Source organism: Toxorhynchites rutilus, chromosome 3, assembly GCF_029784135.1.
Source record: "Toxorhynchites rutilus septentrionalis strain SRP chromosome 3, ASM2978413v1, whole genome shotgun sequence".
In the NCBI taxonomy this organism is placed as follows: domain Eukaryota; kingdom Metazoa; phylum Arthropoda; class Insecta; order Diptera; family Culicidae; genus Toxorhynchites; species Toxorhynchites rutilus.
Window position 1 is genome coordinate 187,557,366 of NC_073746.1, and position 21,045 is coordinate 187,578,410.

Genomic DNA, 21,045 nt, shown 5'->3' on the forward strand with positions numbered 1-21,045 from the left:
AACAACGTGGTTACCCTAGCAAACACGCTTACAAAACAACCGCCACTTTTTTTTTTTGGTTTGAAGCAGTGAGCTCCCCTTCTTCGCCGGTGTTCCTTTTGTTTCTATCTTTCACCAGGAAAGCCTGTAAATGCTTGGAACATGGGAAGAGCAGATAGCACACGAAAATAGCACGCGACTGAATACTAAATATACTACATATGAACTCTTCTTTCCTCGGCTTTTCGTCAAGTGTGCAGAAATTAATGGGAAAAATAGTAGAAATCACTTAAATCACTTCAAAATGTGCGCACGTTTGCTTTCGTCGATGGCTTATTTACAATTTCATTATGGTATTACACAAACAATGAAGCACTCAACATCGAATTAAAATATATTACTGTCCCCCCGTTTCGATCGCTGGAAGGGAACTATCACCGTTAGCATAATGTTATGCTCAATGGGGACTATGTGAGAACGTCCAAGTATGATTGCCCTCTTCTCACTAGATGAGCCTCCCCCTTTGGTGAAATGAACTTTCTGTTAATCTCTCTTGCACGAGTGTCACACTACTTTTAATCGCAAATACTGCTTTACGTTGGCCGAGTTCAAAGCAATACAAATATTGCACATGTGTGGTGCACTGATAAAAATGTTTTGTTTTGTTACGGTTGTCGACGGGAAGAATAGAACCGAACACCTAATTATATATTACTCATGCAAGTGCAGTGGAACCCGCTTCTGATAGTCTTTCGGATGCTTAATCTTGTCGGCCTCCCTTCAAACGGCTTTTTTTTCAAATTCAATTTTTGTATGATTCTTTTTCTATTTCAAAATTCAATATTAATCAAGTACATATTGGCCATAATTTTACGAAGCGGCTGCCCATTTCTATGACGAGCACTTTCGGATTATAAGAATCAGAGTGCCAATGAGAAGAAAAGAAGAAGGGTCTGAGCCTAGAGGCACAGACAGAAACTTGACGTAGGACTTTGTTTTTGTAACTGTTCAGAAATCCGTAAATTTAACTCATTCAGTACTCCAAGTGGTGGCTCCATTTGTTATATGAACTGTTCTGAACATAAAAAGGATTGGAAGAGTTGCAGTGGCAGAAAGAATCCGGAATAATTAAATCTTAATCCTGTCTTTTTTCAGTAGTGAACAGTTGAAAAAATCAGATAGATATATATCCCAACATAAACATGAAACACTCGACGTTCTCTGGTTTTCTTATACAGGGTCTTTCAGATTAACCGCTCATGCAACAAATTTTAATAACTTCTACAAAAGTTAACCGATTTTTATTTAAAAAACGAATATAAAGCTTTTTTAGAACATTTTCGATGTGACCACCCCTTTTATCGATAACGCGTTTTAAACGGTGAACAAAATTCTTCATGCTCAACTGTAACATTACGACTTCGATACTGTTTAAAATCCGAGTTATTTCTTCTTTAAGTTCCTCCAAATTTTGTGGCTTATTAACATAGCAACGGTCCTTCACGTACCCTAAGAGAAAGTAATCGATGACGACGAAATTCTTGCCATAGAGTAATGCGGGGCAAGGTGCGCACCTAACTGTTATCGTCCAATAACTCTTGAAATAAAAGCAAATAAAATTCCGTTTGTTTACCAAATTGTAATTATATATATGACCTCCGAAACGTAGTACAAGCATTTCTCGAGTTGTGTTTGTAATAAGACAAATACATATTTTAATACAAAAATACAAATGCGCACCTTTGCCCCATAGTGGGGGCAAAGGTGCGCACCGTACGTGGCAAAAGTGTGCACTTATTGAATTGAACTTCTGAGATAACTTATATCAAAAATAAATGCTTTCTCATCAGATGCGGGAAAAGCATCATTACTGGAGAGTGTAGGCACCGTTCAGTAGGCAGGAAGTGGGTGTTCTATGGTTTTTTATGGGTAGAGAAGAGTGGGTGTTATGGTCGAACATACCACCTAGAAATTTTGGGAGGGAGGGGACTGACAATATAAGATACCCGAAAATGTCCAACATTTGAATCAGAATTTGTTTTTAAATAACAAACTAGCAGACCCGGCGAGCTTCGTCCCACCCACAATTGATGTATTTTTTTTTATCCCATTTATTTATTTAAGGCTCATTAGCATTTTTAGCTGTAACAGAGCCGAATTTTAATCGTGTACATGTCACATGGTTATCATATCTATAATTAGCACATTACACAGTTGCCGTTCGCCAGTATACCATTACATATGGTACATTCACACAGTAGCCATTTAGGCGTAAGAGTATTCTTTCTGTTCTTCCATTATCCAGTTGGACCACCGGACAGCGGAGACAGTTGTTTGATCATTGTTGAGTTATTTATAGAACAGCAGCCCGATGTGTCTTGCAGAGCAGAGCAGTTGTATGGATGAATCGATCTTATTTCGACCGTGGATCGATCTCCATCGCTGATGATTGTTGCGTGGACGTAGTTATTCTGTAACAACACAAAGATGGTCAATGAGGGCCCTGAGTTTTGAACTCACGATCGATCGCTTACTAAGCGAACGCGCAACCAATGTGGCTACGGAGACCCCCAATTGATATATTGATATAGATCATTTCGAACACTCAAGTTCACACAGAAATTATTTTTATGTACGTAATCTATACTCGCGAATGCATGGTGAAAATAAAAACATTTTTCATTTGAAACTCATTTTGAATTATTTTTAAGCAATTGTTTATTTTTATTCTTCATCTTGGATTACGGTTCTGAGGATTGCCTTTGCTTTGCCTTGGAGCGCAGTTGCTTCGTTGTGCTGTTGTGGGGTTCGAAGAGACAGACGATGATTCCTCATGAAGCTAGAATACCAATCTCTTCCTGCCAGTTTTGCAACTTGGTTGAATTCGTGCTGGAGGTTATTGGCTTCCGCTAAATCAGACGCCAGACGCCGTAAATATTTGAGAGTCATACCATTAATATGCGTGTGCCATTGGCACGGCACGTACCATGGCACGACAAAATTCTGTACCATTTGGTACGGCACAGAGCTGTGCCATGGTACACTTAGCACGGTTGGCACAGCTGGCACAGCTGGCACGAATGGCACAAATGGCACAAATGGCACAAATGGTACAGCTGGCACGTTTGGTACAAATGACACAAATGGTACAAATGGCACATTTGGCACGGTTGGCACATTTGGTACACTTAGTACGAATGGTGTGTTTCAGCCTCTTAAAAACTAAAAAGCAAGCAAGCAAGTATGTTTCAGTGCACAGATTCAAATCCTTATTTCTATTAAACGGTTCTGTTGCTTACCCTGTTTGTATGTTTGTCTTCATGAGATCGATTCAGTGCTGTTTTTTGAAAAGTAAAAATAATAGTTTCCCGAATTAACTCTGATTACTGTCTAGCGTACCCACACACTATTTAGGCCCCGCAAAAAAAACATCCGAATCGCACTGAGCGAGTGGCCACATCTTTATTTCTGCTATCATTATAGAACTGCGTATTCCATTATCTTGAGAACCCAAAAAATGGCGGACTGCATATTTTCTCAAAATACCATTAATATGGGTGAAAGGGCTTGACTAGTAGAACACAGTATTTATGAAAAATGCAAATCCAAGATGGCAGTCACCACAAAATGGCACCATAAATGTATTTTTGAAAACCCCATCGATATGGGTATCGAATGAAATGGCTTGACTAGTCGAACACAATAGATCATGAAAATTGCAAATCCAAAATGGCCGCCACCACAAAATGGCGCCATATATATATTTGTTAGAACCCCATCAATATGGGTACCAAATGAAAGGGTTTGACTAGTAAAACACAGTTATTTATGAAAAATACAAATCCAAAATGGCCGCCGGCACAAAATGACACCATAAATATTTTTTTTTAAAACCCCATCAATGAAAATGAATCCTAATGTGATTCATTGTCGTGTACGGGCTGTTCATTGTGACGATACGGTTGACTGTGAATCGATGGGTAATAAAATTTCGTTATTGACAACCAGGAAAATCCTTAATTATTGACAAAACACGCAGCAAATGTTCAATAATCGCGATACGATAGAAGTCGCAAAGTCGTCGAATATACAGTATATACAGACACTGGAACACCTCCGACGTCGAGTTTGTCTTGTTAGAGGTAACCTGGCGCCAAAAATATTGCAACACGACAACGCTCGTTCACACATGTCGCGTGCAACTGAGACTCTGAAAAACCTGAAGTTCGAACTATTTCCACCAATTTCCCGCATTCTCCCGACCTTGTGTCTTGCGATTTTTTTCCTCTACTAGAGAGAGATACCTTAAGGATAGTTATTACAGCTCTGACAATGAGATGATAGCAGTTGGGAGAAATGTGTAACGGTGACTATGTCGAAAAATAATACATGTTTTGAAGGTTAAGATTTGTTCTTCACCCAATCTTGCTATTTGTTTTTGTACGTTTTCTACAAGCATGTATGTGCGTTATCAGCCTACACCCGTTAGCGATAGCAGCGGAGCGGGAGCAACGAAGCGGGAGCAACGAAGCGGAAGCAACGGAGTGGTCACCAGGTAAGTAACCCTTTTTCCACTTTCTGCGGACACCAAGATGGCAATGGTAGGAGATAGTACGCTACGCGATAACTATCCGGTAAGTAATTTCACTTCATTAACTTTTCTAATCCACTTTATTAAAATATATTATAAAAAAAATCAAAGGCTGACGTTCTTCAGCCGTCAGAGACGTAAAGCAGATCGATGCGTCGTCTCGAAGGCCTTTATATCCTAGTTCAACGGAAGCGTTATGGTCTCCATGACGTTTAATATGGCCTCCGTCAGACTTGTCATTTGACATGTTCATCGATTTCGATGAACAAGCGATTGTATTCGATGTGCGGGGAAAGCTAACTTACAGATGTTGCAGGTATCTTCTCTGGGCATCGAACACCCGTATATTATTGAATAAAATTCTTCTGCGCATATGGTCGAATTTCAACAATGACAGAGTTGTTGAAGTTATTGTTAATTTCATCCCAACAATGCAATTTTTTTTAATTCGATTATTTTTACAGGCTCAGTTACATAAGGATTCTTAAATATATTTTTTGAAACTATATATAAACCATTTGGTTTGTAAGGTAGAAAACCAATTACTCGCGGTGGACTCGAGTTTAGAAAGGTGATAATTTTTTTGAGGAAAAGGATGGGATGTAAGGGAATTGTTGAACACACCCAATTCTTAAATCTATTCGTATATCTATTGTTTATTTACATTTCAACTTATTTTACTGTTTATAGCAAGGTGGCCAATTGCTCGCAATGGAAGAGAAGGAGGGTATAAGGATATAGGGACAGTTACACACGAAGATCGATAGCCCTAAGGGAAACACATACAGGGTAACTTCGATATAACGTACATTTCACTTTCAAAATTGTACGTTGTATCGAATTGTACGTTATATCGAAGCATAATAAAGAACTCAGAAACGTAGCTTATATAACTTTATTGTCTTGTTGTTTGGGTAAGGTTAATGAATAAATTCAACTAGAAGACGAATTAGCCATTCTCATGATGTGTTCCTTCATACTGTTGGCGAAAGCATTTAGAATTCGGAATCACAAATCCAGTAGTATTCCGGGATTGTTGAAGGTACAAAACATGTTCTAGTCTCAAAATACAGATAATTTATCGTTCTTTCAGAAAAAAATATTCAAAAAAGTATCCCTTTACACTTTGAAAATGTGTACGTTATATCGAGGTAAAATGTACGTTATATCGAGGGCACGTTATATTGAAGTTTGCCTGTATTTGGGACATGTAATCAAGCTGGACTGTCTTCTTCGGGCGCGAAGGGAGTTTTCTTAATTCAATCTAGTGAGCAGATACAGCTCGCGCGAATAAACAACGGCCACAAACGCAGAAACAAGGCAAAATAAAAATAATTATTTATATCAACCAAATTAACGCTATTTAACCGCTCTGCAATTTGTTCTTAGACACCCAACTCCTATCTTTTGAAAAAATCGCTATAATAAGTTTCCAAAAAAAATCCTGGCGATTTCTAGTGAAGGATAAATCATCTTAGAACTTGAAGTATCTAAAAAACAAAGAAGAAAAAGAAATTAAAAAAGACAATTGTCTTGAAGGGAAAATACTATACAAAATGTATTAAGAAGGGACCCTGTCTGAAAGTTCGAAAAATAATGAATTTTCGTGATTTTTTTCCAGATGTTAGGAATAAAGTCAAGTGTTCGGGTATTTTGGTTATTGTTAATGTTATATTTGTAGATGTATTTATCCTTTTTTGAGTGCACGAATAATGGTTATTACGCTGTTGACAGCTGGATACCTTACTAGTGGTTCCGGGGCCGCAGAACGATGAATATTTTGAAACTTTAGGATAATACCTAAAGCATTACATACGGGTTTTTGAAAATTCCGAAAATTGCCAAAATAGCGACCATTTTTGCTAAAAATGAGTTATTTTTCATGACAAATCGCAGTCATGAAAAATAACTGTAACTATTTCGTACATGTATAGTAGGTACATGTATGAAATAAGCTTGGTCTATTCACCTAGAGTCTCAATTAAAATTTTCTCATGCATACAAAAACGTTGTAAGAAACACATAACGTTCCGCATAATGAGGCTTAATTTATTTGGATTTGAACAAATTAGGACGAAAAAACGCTTAAATCTACCCCATTTAGCTTGATATGTGCGAGTGACCACTTTACCTCCAAGCAAAAAAATGTACTATTTTGAATTTTTATAGTAATAGCCGATATGCTATCTTGAACAACAATGAGTTGAACTGTAATATTCTTAGAAAAAAGGAAATTGTAGCGGTATGTGGATGCTGGAAATGGACATATTCCTATGCTCCCACTTCCCCTACGTGTATGAGCTACGTGATCCAATGGCAGGATAATGTGTAGGGGAAATGCGGCAAAAATGAACAGGGTTGGTAAAATGAACCAGTGCTCAAATTTCGATAATTTAACTAAAAACCAATCGATACCTCTTCGTTATCCTATTCTTAGAAAATTTGAAGCTATTTAAAAGACCTTGGATGAAACTGACAATTGTAAAAAATAATAAATGAAACAGAAATTTCCCTCACGGTAATTTTACACTAGATTTTAACTTTTAATGCAATTTTAAAACATATGGCATCAAAAAATTTATTTATAAAACCCCGATTTCCTTTACTCTTTTTCGATTTTCAAAAAACTCAAACTTTGACCGCATTGCGCCACTCTCCCTTAAGTCCGATTGAGCTGTAATTGGGCATAGGGTGTTTTCAAAATGGTAAACATTTTGTATAGGGTAACTTTTGAAAAATTTTAGGGTCGATTTTTTCCCATATATTCATTGGAACCCTAATGTACAGGTGTTCATTTTACTGTTTCTATTTTTTATAATGAAAACCGTTTTCGCATTCGGGTATATGTTGTATTCGGGTACTTGTTGCATTCAGTTGAATGTCGTTTGACTAACTTTCGGATCTTTCGGATAAATGTAACACAATCATGAGATCATCTCAAGGGATATAGTATTATTGTACGAATTTCTAAACGCGTTTTTCACGATCCTCAGGGTCTACTCGAACGATCTGACTGAATTCTTTTATCAGCATGTAAAGCGGTACATAGCCGTTTTTTGATATCACGTTTTTTATGAACTTCTAAATGATCGCCATTTTGGCAATTTTTCAAATGATCAAAAACCCATATTTAACGCTTTAGGTACCGTTTTTCTCAAATTCCGAACACTTTATTTTTAAATGTAAATTTACTAAACTTTTATGTTACAACTATTTGAATAATGAAAAACCAGACATTCTTTGAGGTATAGGCTTCATTTTAACATCATTTCAAGGTATCGACACAGCCTATAACTTCTAATGTACAACATTTACAAAAAAGCGATAGTCAAAACCAATGATAAAATGTTTGCGTTAGCAAGTTGCGTAAAAAACAAGCATCTTAAATTTTTTAGTTTTGTAGTTGTTTCAACCATTTTTTTTGTTGTTTCCATGTTATGTGCTCGAAAAGGTAAGACTCTACAATAAATGGAAGAAAAAAATATATGTTGTGCCGAAATCTTCATTAAAGTTAGTATTGAAGTAGTGTTCGGAATTTGAATCAAGTTTCCACCCATGATTCTAATTCCGAACACTTCATTTTTAAATGTAAATTTACTGAATTTGATTTATAATACTAAGCATTTGCAAAAAATGTGACTGCCAAAAAAATAGTGATAAAATGTTTGCATTGGCAAATTCCGTAAAAAAAAACAAGCATCGTTATTTTTCAGTTTTTGTAGTTGTTTTAATTATTTTGTTTGCTTTTTTTTTTGTTAAGTGCTAGAAAAGGTGAAAATCTACTAAAATGATTAAAAAGAAGATCTTTCATGTTGAAATCTTCGTTAAAATTAGTATTCAAGAAGCGTTCGAGCGGAATTCGATTGGGGTTTCGGCGCATGATTCAAACTCCGTACACACTTTTTTCAGGCGAATACAGCAATAGTTCACAAAATGGGGCACAAAGACAATCCAATTCAACAATATAGAAATACCATTCGTTTAAAAAATGTTTGTAAGCTCTTTCTTTACAAAACGTAGGTCGCAGGCGCAAACCAACGAGAGTAAAATAGATTTTAGTCAGGTTTTCAACTAAAACCACAATAACAAAACCGGATTCCTGAAGTAACAGATCGAACTCGATTATATATGATTCAGTTCTAGACGATATTGGATTCTGTTATATATCGATAAAAAAACGATTTATATTTCAAATACGACTTATTCCAAGAAAAAATGTAATATTTCAACGTTAAGGTGAAAGGTTATTGGCTATTATAAGTACAATGGGGTAAAAATCGTGATTTTTTTTAAATTGCAATTGAAGGCTCACCGGAAATTGTTTAACATGATATTGCAGCGGAATCATGTGATATAGGAGTTAAATATCGAAGAACACTATATAGAGCATTTTGAGAATTCCGTCATGTCTTCGTCTGATTGGGACTGCTATACAGCCATTACACGTCAAACCGATGTAGTGGTTCTCAGATTTTCGTGAAAATTGGTAGTTCAGTTCTTCATCGCAAAATATTAGAACCGTATTTTTTTCACACATTTTCATTTTAGGATGATCCGAAAAAAATTATAACTTTTGAACTACTTGACCGATTCATATGATGGACATATCAAACTAAAGCCAATTAGTGGTACACAAAAATATTGATTTCCATGTTCCTATTTTCTGTCCAATGAGCTACCGCAACCAAAACATCTTGAATTAGAAAAATCATGGCTCAAAAACGAAAAAAATCTCATCTCTGATTTTGAATATCCCATGTGAGAGAAAACCTTAGATTTCAAGGAAAAATATAAAAAATATAGCGTCCTTGTTCCCGAAACCATGTAAATTATGAAAAACAAATACAGGTCGGACTCGATTATCCGGAGTATTGTTTTTTTTTTCACTCCGGATAATCGAGTCAAAACATTTTTTTTTCTTTATTTGTTTTTTTTTTGCATGTATTTTTCGTTTTATGACAATAAAGTTACGGGAACTTTTTTTTGTTTCGGGCTCTGTTGCTTCATACTGGCTCTACATTAAAAAGTACGCTACGGAAGACGATTCTGATGCTTTCATTTGAAAGATGAGAAAATTTTGTACAGGATATAGTAGTGAACCAACTAAATTAGTGAATTTTAATAACATTTTGGAAGTTAATAATTTTTAATTTGTTATTATTAATTTTATCCTTAAAATTTATATTAAACTAGATTGATTCTATCAATTAAAATGAAGTTCTTGAACCGCTCCACAATTTGTTCTTTCACGCACAATTTCTATCTGCAATATCGATATAAACAATTCCTGGTGAAAATTCAAGCAAAATCTTCAAAAAAAGGTAACATTTCTTCATGAAATAAGTCATATTTGAAATATAAAAAAATATGTTTTTCCAAACTGAATATAATCGAGTCCAAAATTGTATAAAATCGAACCACATATAATCGAGTCCGACCTATTTGTGGCGGCGACCTTTTCGAATTTATGTTGTTTATAGTGTAGTGTGTTCTCCAAATCAAGCCATTCAGCCATTTTTTTGTGGCGGCCAAATTGAATTTGTCAAGATCATGGAATACGCAGTTTTATAATGACAGAAGAATTAAATGTATGTTCCAAATTTCAGATCAAGCATTCAACAGGAGCGGGGTCAATTTTCTATTAATGTGGGACAACCCAACAAACATTCAAACATACATAGAAACAGGTCAAACTGAATGAAACTATTCAAAAAGTAATTAGTTGTTTGGGGACTGCGGCCACCTTGAAACTGGATTTTTCATTATATGATATGTTCTGCTAATCGAGAACTTTCTTTTCATACATTTTTGGGCATTTTACATAAATAAGTGTGTTCTACTAGTCAAGCCTTTTCATTTGATACTCATATTGATGGGGTTCTGAGAAAATAGGTAATCGGCCATTTTGTAGTGGCCGCCATCTTAGATTTGCATTTTTCATAAAAAACTGTGTTCTACTAGTCGAGTCCTTTCATTTGATACCCATATTGATGGGGTTCTGGGGTTGTGAAAAAAATATATATGGCGCCATCTTGCGGGGGCGGCCATTTTGGATTTGCATGTTTTATAAATAACTGTGTTCTACTAGTCAAGCCCTTTCATTTGATACCCATATTGATGTGGTTCTGAGAAAATATGTAATCCATCATTTTGTAGTGGCCGCCATTTTGGATTTGCATTTTTCATAAATAACTGCATTCTACTAGTCAAGCCCTTTCTTTTGTACCCATATTAGCTATTCAATATAGAATTATTATACAAATTATTCAAAATTTCCGAAAATCAAAAATAAAATACTCCGGATAATCGAGTCTAAAATTCCGGATAATCGAATCCCGGATAATCGAGTCTCCGGATAATCGAGTCTCCGAATAATCGAGTCTCCGGATAATCGAGTCCGACCTGTACAATCAGTAATTACAAAAACAAAATGCAAGGTTTTAGCAAGTATGATATTTTCCCGTACAAAAACTAGCTAATTGGCCATTCGCATTAGGACCATCGTTTCTTATCGTAACGGAAGGTATTTTTGTTCGAAAGAGAATGTGCTTATATGTTTATATTTGTTACTATTATTATCATATGTTATACTGTGGCAGTCAACGTGTTAAACATATTTTTAGTTTTTCAGCATGAATATGTATTTGTAAATAAAATGTTGTGTAGTCAAATGAAAAAGAAAGGTTCTATTATACCCAAAAATCGGATTAATTTTCGATTTGATTTGTTTCCCAACATTACCCGTGAAGTTATTTGTATAACTCCCTAGTTTCATCCAGCTTCCATTTACGTTGTTATTACGTTACGCGTTTCATAACTATAGAACCATTCCATTTTTCTTAGTTTCCAGAAATATGTAAGAAGTCGGTTGAATTGATGTATATAGTGTAGGATGTAATAATTATCTTCATTTATAAGACTGGCATTTGAGCTTCATTGTTGTGTCCAGGCGAGAAACATTCAGAAAACTAAAATTCCAATGTTTCAATGTTCATAACTATAGAAGCAGATGGAAAAACTCTCACTCCTTTACAAAACTAATGTCAATTTCACATGAATTACAAGAAGTTTCTAATTCGTAGGTCATCTTTAGTTCTCAATCAGTCCAAATAAACCATTCGGGGTGGTTTCGACCAAGCTGCGCCATGTTGTAGTGTGTATCTCGTTCATCGCAGAGGATACTGCTTGTTTAAGTTCTTCAAATCACTAATACTGCTTGTCAGCTGCATCCACTATTCGTACGATTACTTCTTATAAGTTCTTGATAGGGTTTTGATCCGGCAAACAAACTCATCAGTCCAGAATCTGAAGTCCCTATTCATTAAACCATACCATGACCCTCCGGATTTCATGAATTGATGCCACATTACCCAATTATCACATTGTTTTTGATGCAAAACCAGCAGTAAATGATTCTGAAGTACTTCGTTGCACTTCGGACTGTTCATTCGTGTTGATGGTAAGGTATCTATCGAATAGTAGATGCTGTAGATGCAGCTTACAAGCAGTATGAGTTTTTTTGAAGAGCTTAAGGGGGTAGTACACCATGGATACTTGAAAAAAAAAATTCTAGCTTAAAATGTTCTCTGGGATGTTTACCTTACTGTAGTTTTTGTCCCAGGTTTCCCGATGCTCCGTTCCGGAGTTACAAGCCAAATAGTGGATCTAAGTCTTTGCGTAAAAAGCGCGGATCCAAAATTTAAAACGCTTTTTTCTCGAAACCAAGTTTTGCAAACTGGTGGTCCGGAATGGTCCATCCGATTTTGATGAAATAGTTTTCCCAGATTTTCCACTAAATTTCCTGTCATCGTACGTAGGATTTTTTTGGTAGTTTGAAAAATAAAATTTAGGTGAATGTTTTTGTCTCGATTTATGAAGCAAAAACGTATTTTTTTACAAAAAATGTCGCAATTTTGTCAAAAATCAATATTTCGAAAAAAAAATTCTACGTACGATGACAGGAAATATATCCAAGATGTAAAAAAAATCGTTGGTTGAAATCGGTTCTAAAGAAAAACTTGTAGAACTCCCACCTGTTTACATGGTTTTGGCTACAAGGGTTCAACAAACCGGCTGCGGCTATTCTGGGGCCAGTTCAATTGACACCAATATATTTTATGTTTGTTAAGTAATATATGCCTAATAAACCTACTTAATTTGAAACTTATTGTAATTCATGTGAAATTGACGTTACTTTTGTAGAGGAGTGAGAGTTTCTCCATCTGGTTATGAAACACTAGATATGAGATATCATATCCATCGGATATGAAACACTAGAATTTTAGTTTTTTGGATGTTTCGCACCTGGACACATCAATAAAGTTCAAATGGCCAATCTTCATTCGTTTACCAGCTGCCGAGGCATCCAGACGTAGAGTTGTTTGCGTCTATTGTACCGTTACAACAATACCGTTATTGGCTTCGTGACTGGTGGAGTGCTTTTGTTTTCACCCAAGTGGGTTTGTGAATGTCGCGTGTGATCCGTGCTGTGGAGAAGCGGAATACCAGTGCCACAATCAGCGGAGAACAAAGGCTGCTACAGCGGACGCTGTGACCTTTTGCTGGTGTCGGAATATCGGCATTGTTTTTCTTGCATTGCCACAATCAGACACAGCTAGCGGGGGCACACCGCTTATTTTCAAAGGGAATCCCCGGCGCAAAAATGTGACCACTCCCAAAATTCAAGAACAAGTCCCCCCAGTGATACCCCCTGTTAGCTTGCCTAAAAAATCGAGTGCAGCGGACAAGCAAAATCAGATTCCTCCTGGCTTCCGTGGGAATAGTTCATCTTTGAAAAACCCAGCACTCGAGGGAACATCAAAAACCCCAACTGTCCCTGTTTTTCCGTCCAGTTCAACTTCCCAATCGGGATTAATAAAGTTGACTGACCTTTTGGACCTTGTGCGTTTCCGACTCCATCAGAACCATTGTTATCTCAATGCTTCCAGTATTAAAGACAATTTTGCAACAATTGATGCAAACATGGCCCCTCCTTGCAATGATTATCTCTCTTGATGTCTAATTCAAATAGAGAGGTCGGAGATATCACTGTTTTACCGTGGAATTGTCGTAGTCTTATCACTAAATTGGATACATTCAAATTTTTAATTCATAAGTTCAATTGTGATGTTTTTGCTCTGTCCGAAACTTGGCTTTCTTCGCGAGATGATCTCTCTTTCCACGATTTTAATATTATACGCTTGGACCGTGATGACAGATACGGAGGGGTGCTATTGGGGATCAATAAGTACCACTCATTTTTTCGAATTGACCTTCCACCTATTGGAGGGATCGAAGCTGTTGCTTGTCATGCAAACATCAGAGGCAAAGACCTCTGTATTGTCAGCTTGTATTGGCCTCCGAGAGCTGCGGTTAGCCGCAAGCAACTGGTTGACATGTGCTCACTCCTTCCTGAGCCACGATTGATCTTGGGAGACTTCAACTCTCACGGAACTGCCTGGGGGGAACAGTACGACGACAATCGTTCATCGTTGATCTATGACCTTTGTAACAGCTTCAATATGACCGTTTTGAATACTGGGGAAACAACACGTGTACCTAAACCTCCTGCTAACCCAAGTGCTCTTGACCTCTCGCTTTGCTCGAATTCACTATCGTTAGATTGCAAGTGGAATGTAATCCAGGACCCCAACGGTTGTGATCACTTGCCAATCAAAATTTCTATCACCATTGGGTCGAATTCTTCTGAATCTATAAACATGGCATATGACCTCACAAGACACATTGACTGGAAAAAATATGCGGACGCGATTACTCTAGCCATCAATTCCAGAGATGGTTTACCTCCATTGGAGGAGTATAACTTCCTTTCTCGTTTGATATATGACAGCGCGGTTCGCGCTCAAACGAAACCCATCCCAGGTTCCACTATTCGTCAAAGGCCTCCCAATCCATGGTGGGATAGCCAATGTTCCAACCTTTATCAGGATAAATCAAATGCATTTAAAGCTTTTCGAAAACGTGGAACCCCTGAAAATTTTCAAACGTATTTAGCCCTTGAGAATCAGTTCAAAAATTTGATCAAAGGGAAAAAACGTGCTAATTGGCGAAATTTCGTGGGAGGTTTGTCACGAGAAACGTCAATGAAAAAATTATGGAAAGTGGCTCGAAACATGAGAAATCGCTCTTCAACGAATGAAAGCGAAGAATATTCACATCGATGGATTTTTAATTTTGCACGGAAGGTTTGTCCTGATTCCGCTCCTGTGCAAAAAATTGTTCGAGATATACCACAAGATAGGTGCGATCTTGATTCCGAGTTTTCGATGGTAGAATTCTCTCTTGCTCTGCTTTCATGTAACAATTCTGCTCCGGGATCGGATAGAATTAAGTTCAACTTGTTGAAAAACCTCCCTGATGTGGCGAAACATCGCTTGTTGAATTTATTCAATCGGTTTCTGGAGAATAATATTGTTCCAGATGATTGGAGACAAGTACGAGTTATAGCTATTCAAAAACCCGGAAAACCCGCGTCCGACTTCAATTCGTACCGCCCAATAGCAATGCTGTCTTGTATACGGAAATTGTTGGAGAAAATGATCTTGTTTCGCCTTGATCGATGGGTTCAAACGAATGGCCTACTCTCAGATACACAATATGGGTTCCGCAGGGGCAAGGGGACGAATGATTGTCTTGCGTTGCTTTCTTCAGAAATTCAAATGGCTTACGCCGAAAAAAAACAAATGGCTTCAATATTCTTGGACATAAAGGGGGCTTTCGATTCTGTTTCAATAGAGGTTTTGTCGGACAAATTACACTCTCGGGGTCTGCCGCCTCTATTGAATAATATGTTATATAACTTGCTTTGTGAGAAACATTTGAACTTTTCTCACGGAGATTCGGCAGTAAGTCGGGTCTCTTACATGGGCCTCCCCCAGGGCTCATGTTTAAGCCCCCTTTTGTACAATCTCTATGTAAGCGACATCGACAATTGCCTTACACAAAATTGCAGCCTAAGACAACTTGCAGATGATGGAGTGGTGTCTGTCGTAGGATCAAACGAATCCGACCTGCAAGGACCCTTACAAGATACTTTGAACAATTTTTCAACCTGGGCCATTGGGCTAGGGATCGAATTCTCCACGGAGAAAACAGAGATGATGGTTTTTTCTAGGAAGCATAGACCAGCAAAACCAAAGCTTCAACTTTTGGGTAAACCGATCACTCATGCTATGTCATTCAAGTATCTTGGGGTCTGGTTCGACTCCAAATGTACTTGGGGGGCCCATATTAGGTATCTGAGTAAAAAATGCCAACAAAGAATAAACTTTCTCCGTACAATTACCGGCACCTGGTGGGGAGCCCATCCCGAAGATCTTATAATGTTGTATCGAACAACTATTCTCTCAGTGATGGAGTATGGCAGTTTCTGTTTTCAATCAGCTGCCAAAACACACCTCATTAAACTCGAGCGAATTCAGTATCTTTGTCTCCGTATCGCGTTGGGATGTATGCCCTCAACGCATACCATGAGTCTCGAGGTTTTGGCAGGCCTACTCCCACTAAAAGATCGCTTCAATTTATTATCTCTTCGGTTCCTCATCCGGTGTAAGGTTATGAACCCATTGGTGATCGGAAATTTTGAGCAGCTGATCGAGCTAAATTTTCACTCCGGATTCATGAGTTCATATCATGAATTCATCTCCATGCAGGTTGATCCTTCTTCGTATATTCCCAACCGTGTTTGTTTCCTTGACTACATCAATTCCTCTGTGCATTTTGATCTGTCCACGAAGCAAGATATCCATGGATATTCAGATTACCAACGATCGAGGATCGCTCCAACGATCTTCGATGAAAAGTATGGGGGTATCAATTGTGATAATATGTACTTTACTGATGGGTCCACTATAAACGAGTCCACAGGATTTGGAGTGTTCAACGAATTTTTTAGCACCTCACACAGTCTTCAGAATCCTTGCTCAGTGTATATTGCTGAATTGGCAACAATTCATTGGGCGCTGGACAGCGTCGCCTCACGACCTGTTGAACACTATTACATTGTAACGGATAGTCTTAGCTCTGTCGAAGCTATCCGTTCAGTGAGGCCGGAAAAGCACTCGCCGTACTTCCTTGAGAGAATACGAGAAATTTTGAATGCTTTATCCAGACGCTGTTATGTCATTACCTTTATCTGGGTCCCTTCACATTGCTCCATTCCGGGTAATGAGAGGGCTGACTCATTAGCAAAGGTAGGTGCAATTGAAGGCGTCAAATCGCCTTCAATGAATTTTATTCTTTAGTCCGCAAAAATACCATCGCTAACTGGCAACTCAAGTGGAATGAAGATGAATTGGGCCGGTGGTTTCACTCGATTATCCCTAATGTTAGCCTCAAACCGTGGTTCAAAAGTCTAGACTTGAGTCGGGACTTTATTCGCACCTTCTCCCGACTCATGTCCAATCACTGTTCGTTAGACGCGTTACTCTTTCGTTTCAATCTGGCCGGTAGCAATCTCTGCATTTGTGGCCGAGGTTACCACGACATCGAACACGTTGTTTGGGCGTGTGAGTTGTATCTTGTTGCCAGATCGAATTTAGAAAACTCCCTTCGGGCTAGAGGAAGGCAGCCCAATGTGCCGGTGAGAGATGTGTTGGCTCGGTTAGACCTTGATCAATGTCCCATATTAATGTTTTCCTTAAAGCTATAGATCTTCGTGTGTGATTGTCCCTACATCCTTATACCCTCCTTTCCTTCCTTTGCGGGTAATTCGTAATTCGTTGCTATAAATAGTAGAATAAGTTGAAATGTAAATACACTATAGATATACGAATAGATTTAAGAAATGAGTGTTCATCAACATTGTTACAATTTCCTTATATCCCATCCTTCTCCTAAAAATATGTCACCCTCCTAAACTCGAGTACACCGCGAGTAATCGGTTTTCCACCTTACTAACCATAGATCTAAGAAAATTGTTTATATATATAGTTTTAAAATTATATTTAAGAATTCGGCTCCTTTAAACTTAAGTAACTGAGCCTGTAAAAATAAACGAATTATAAAAAAAAAATGGCCAATCTTATAAATGAAGATAGTTATTATACCCAACAATATATACTTCAATTCAACTGACTTCTTACAAATCTCTGGAAGTTCGGAAAAATGGAATGGTTGTATAGCAATGGAACGCAGTATATTACGTTATCGGGCATTTTTTAGCATGAGCTGACAAAGCTGCTTAAGTTTTGAAGAAAATGAAAGAATGAAATCAAGGTCTTCGTTAGTGAAATTCAGTCGGAAATCGAAGAAGAAAAGCTGAAGCGAAACAAGACCTCAGTGGTATAAAAAATCGATATGAACAACCATATCGATTGTTAGTTGTTTAAGATATTAAAATGTTGTGTGGTGTTATGTAGTTTTAATTTGACCAACACCTAAATTGCTCAAACTAATAGACGTTAGTCAGTGCCAAATATCTTATGCCATTATATCTATAAAATTCAATCATCGCAGAACTTCTTTTTTTTTTGTCAAAAGACTGTGCAACGCGCCTTTTCTGATATACGATGGGTCGAAATTCTTGTCCTTTAATTATTCTTCCCTTGGTCTGAACAAATGATAATCTGAAGATGCAATGTCTGGGAAATACGGCGGGTGGAGAAGCACATCGCAGCCAAACTCTAAGAATTCTTCCGGGCTGTAAAAGAAACATGAGTATTCTGGTGAATACTGATTTTGATTCGTTTAGTTGCGAACAGTAGGGCAAGTTAGGGTGATTTGGACCACCCCTTTATCTTGAAAAAGATGGCTCAACTTGTATTTTCTATAATGTCATCTCCTTTTATTGTTGAACACTATGTATCTAACGTAAAAAAATTTGGTAAAATTTAATAGGTGTAGGGAAACGGTAGCATGAACAAAGCAAGCACTTTGATTGTGAGGAAATATAAGTTTTTTGATCGAGGTTTTAAGGTTTTTTCCGCTGATTGAACAAACTTTTCGTGTATTGCGCAGTAAAGTTCTGTTCGCCTACATAAGTGGAACAATTTGAAGAAGTTTGCTAACAATAATTGTGTGGGGTCCTTGAGGTTTGAAGCCTTTCTTCGATCTAATTGATTCCAGATGCCGCGGAATTACAAAAACAACTCCCACCAGTTTACATGGTTTTGGCTACAAGGGTTCAACAAACCGGCTGCGGCTATTCAGGGGACAGTTCAATTGACACCAATATATTTCATGTTTGTTAAGTAATATATGCCTAATAAAACTGTGATATCAGATTAATCATAGTAATTTATTTCCTCGTTGAAAAAATCGCAAAAATCACATATTTCTTATGATGTTCAGAGTGTTCATACCGCCTTAAACGAGCAGTATCCTCTGCGAAGAGCGAGATACACACTACAAGATAGCGCAGCTTGGTCGAAACCACCCCGAATGGGTTATTTGAACTGATTGAGATCTAAAGGTGACCTACTTTATTAGAAACTTATTGTAATTCATGTGAAATTGACGTTAATTTTGTAGAGGAGTGAGAGTTTCTCCATCTGGTTATGAAACACTAGATATGAGATATCATATCCATCGGATATGAAACACTAGAATTTGAGTTTTTTGGACGTTTCGCACCTGGACACAACAATAAAGTTCAAATGGCCAGTCTTATAAATGAAGATAGTTATTATACCCAACATTATATACTTCAATTCAACTGACTTCTTACAAATGGAAACACGATTCAAAGAATTTTTTTTTGGTAAAACAGTGGAGAACCCATACATTGTAGCGTTTTACATAACCAGGCTTCACCAGGTCTCATTAGCATAGATATAGTAGAACCCCGACTATCCGCGAGCGGATGATCCGATTTGTCAGTGAGAGGTAGGCACTTACTCTTTTGTCGTGTTTTTTAGATTATCTGACCACTGGTATGCACGACCTTACGGATGGATAGCCTAATGATTTCTGTATTCATAAAACGTAGTTTTCATTTTGAAATATATTTATTTCTGGTTTGCGCCTCATTTTTAGTCCACTAACGCGTTATCCACGATTTCTGTTATTCGCGGTGACCTTGCCAAAATAATTCGCGAATAATCGGGGTTCTACTGTATTTGTAATGAAGCTACTAATTCATGTGTTGTATACTGCGGATTATTCTTGATCAGTGTCTCAGCGATTATCATTAGTGACGGCATGAACTTTCTGGGCAATCCAATAGAAGCGTATTCCAGAACGAAGAAGAGAATCGCTGCAAAAAACACTTCTCGAGACATACAGTTCGTGTATCCATAAAAGAATTTGATGCTAGCATTCCATTTTCGCGAAACCTTGGGAGTTTGGGAGTTAAACTAATTAAATTAAATCGATGGCTCTCAGTTGATGCTCGTTATTATGAAAATACACATTTTTGCAAAGAAGTTCAACGATATGAAAAAGTATGGATTTTCGACCAGGAAGCACTATCAGACAGCTCAACCTTGATCAATTTCTCAGAAATGCAGAATAATTTAATTTATTGTTAAATACAGATGTGATTTTATTCAAATTATGTATTTAAAGTGTCCACGCGGACATTATCTATACCCCCTCCTCCATCACAGTGGACAAACGTGGAGATTTTCGTAACCAGTATCCCCCCTAAATTTGTCCACGTGATATTTGGACAGCCCCCAAGCATCACAAATCAAAATGTATTTCACTACCTCCATTCAACCAGTCAATGCTGCTTACGAGGGAGTATTTTAAAACCACTAAAAACGGAAATTCATGATAATATCCTGTCTAAAATTCTTTCATAGATTCGCAATAACTTCAAACAACTCTTGAAATTGTCGCCAACAGGTCGATTCGAAACCTACCCGACTCCTTGTTATGGGTGACATCACGAATTGTATTGGCGGGCTCGATAATGTCGATAATTTTCTAGTTGACCGATTTCAACCAATTTTTTTATGTAATCCTGGATATATTTCCTGTCATCGTACGTAGGATTTCTTCAAAATGTTGATTTTAGACGTAATGGCGGCATTTTTATGAAAATTGCGCTTTTGACCTCAAAAATCCTACCTACCTACCTAACATAGTTACTTGACCTTGACCTTGACCTACCTACCTAACATAGTTTCGTGAAAAACGCGTTTTAAATTTTGGATCCGCGCTTCTTAAGCCTTAATTGGCTTGTAACTTTGGAACGGAGCATCAGACAGACATTCACGTTCACCAAAGTCGGTGAACTATGGTGAGTTCACCAACATCTCGATTCCCCGGTGGAAATTCAGAATCCGAAACCTTAAGGTAGGTTTAGAGTTCCCGTGAACGTGAACGCGGACAAACACTTTTTTGTTAATAATTCATCAGTCCATATATTATATAAAACGCGAGGAAAACATCTTGAAACGATAGAAAGAAAAATTTTGTTGGAAAACATGTTTAAACACAATTCATATTGATAAAAATGAATTAATTCAATATTTCACAACAGTTCCGAATTTCCACCGTGGAATCGAGAT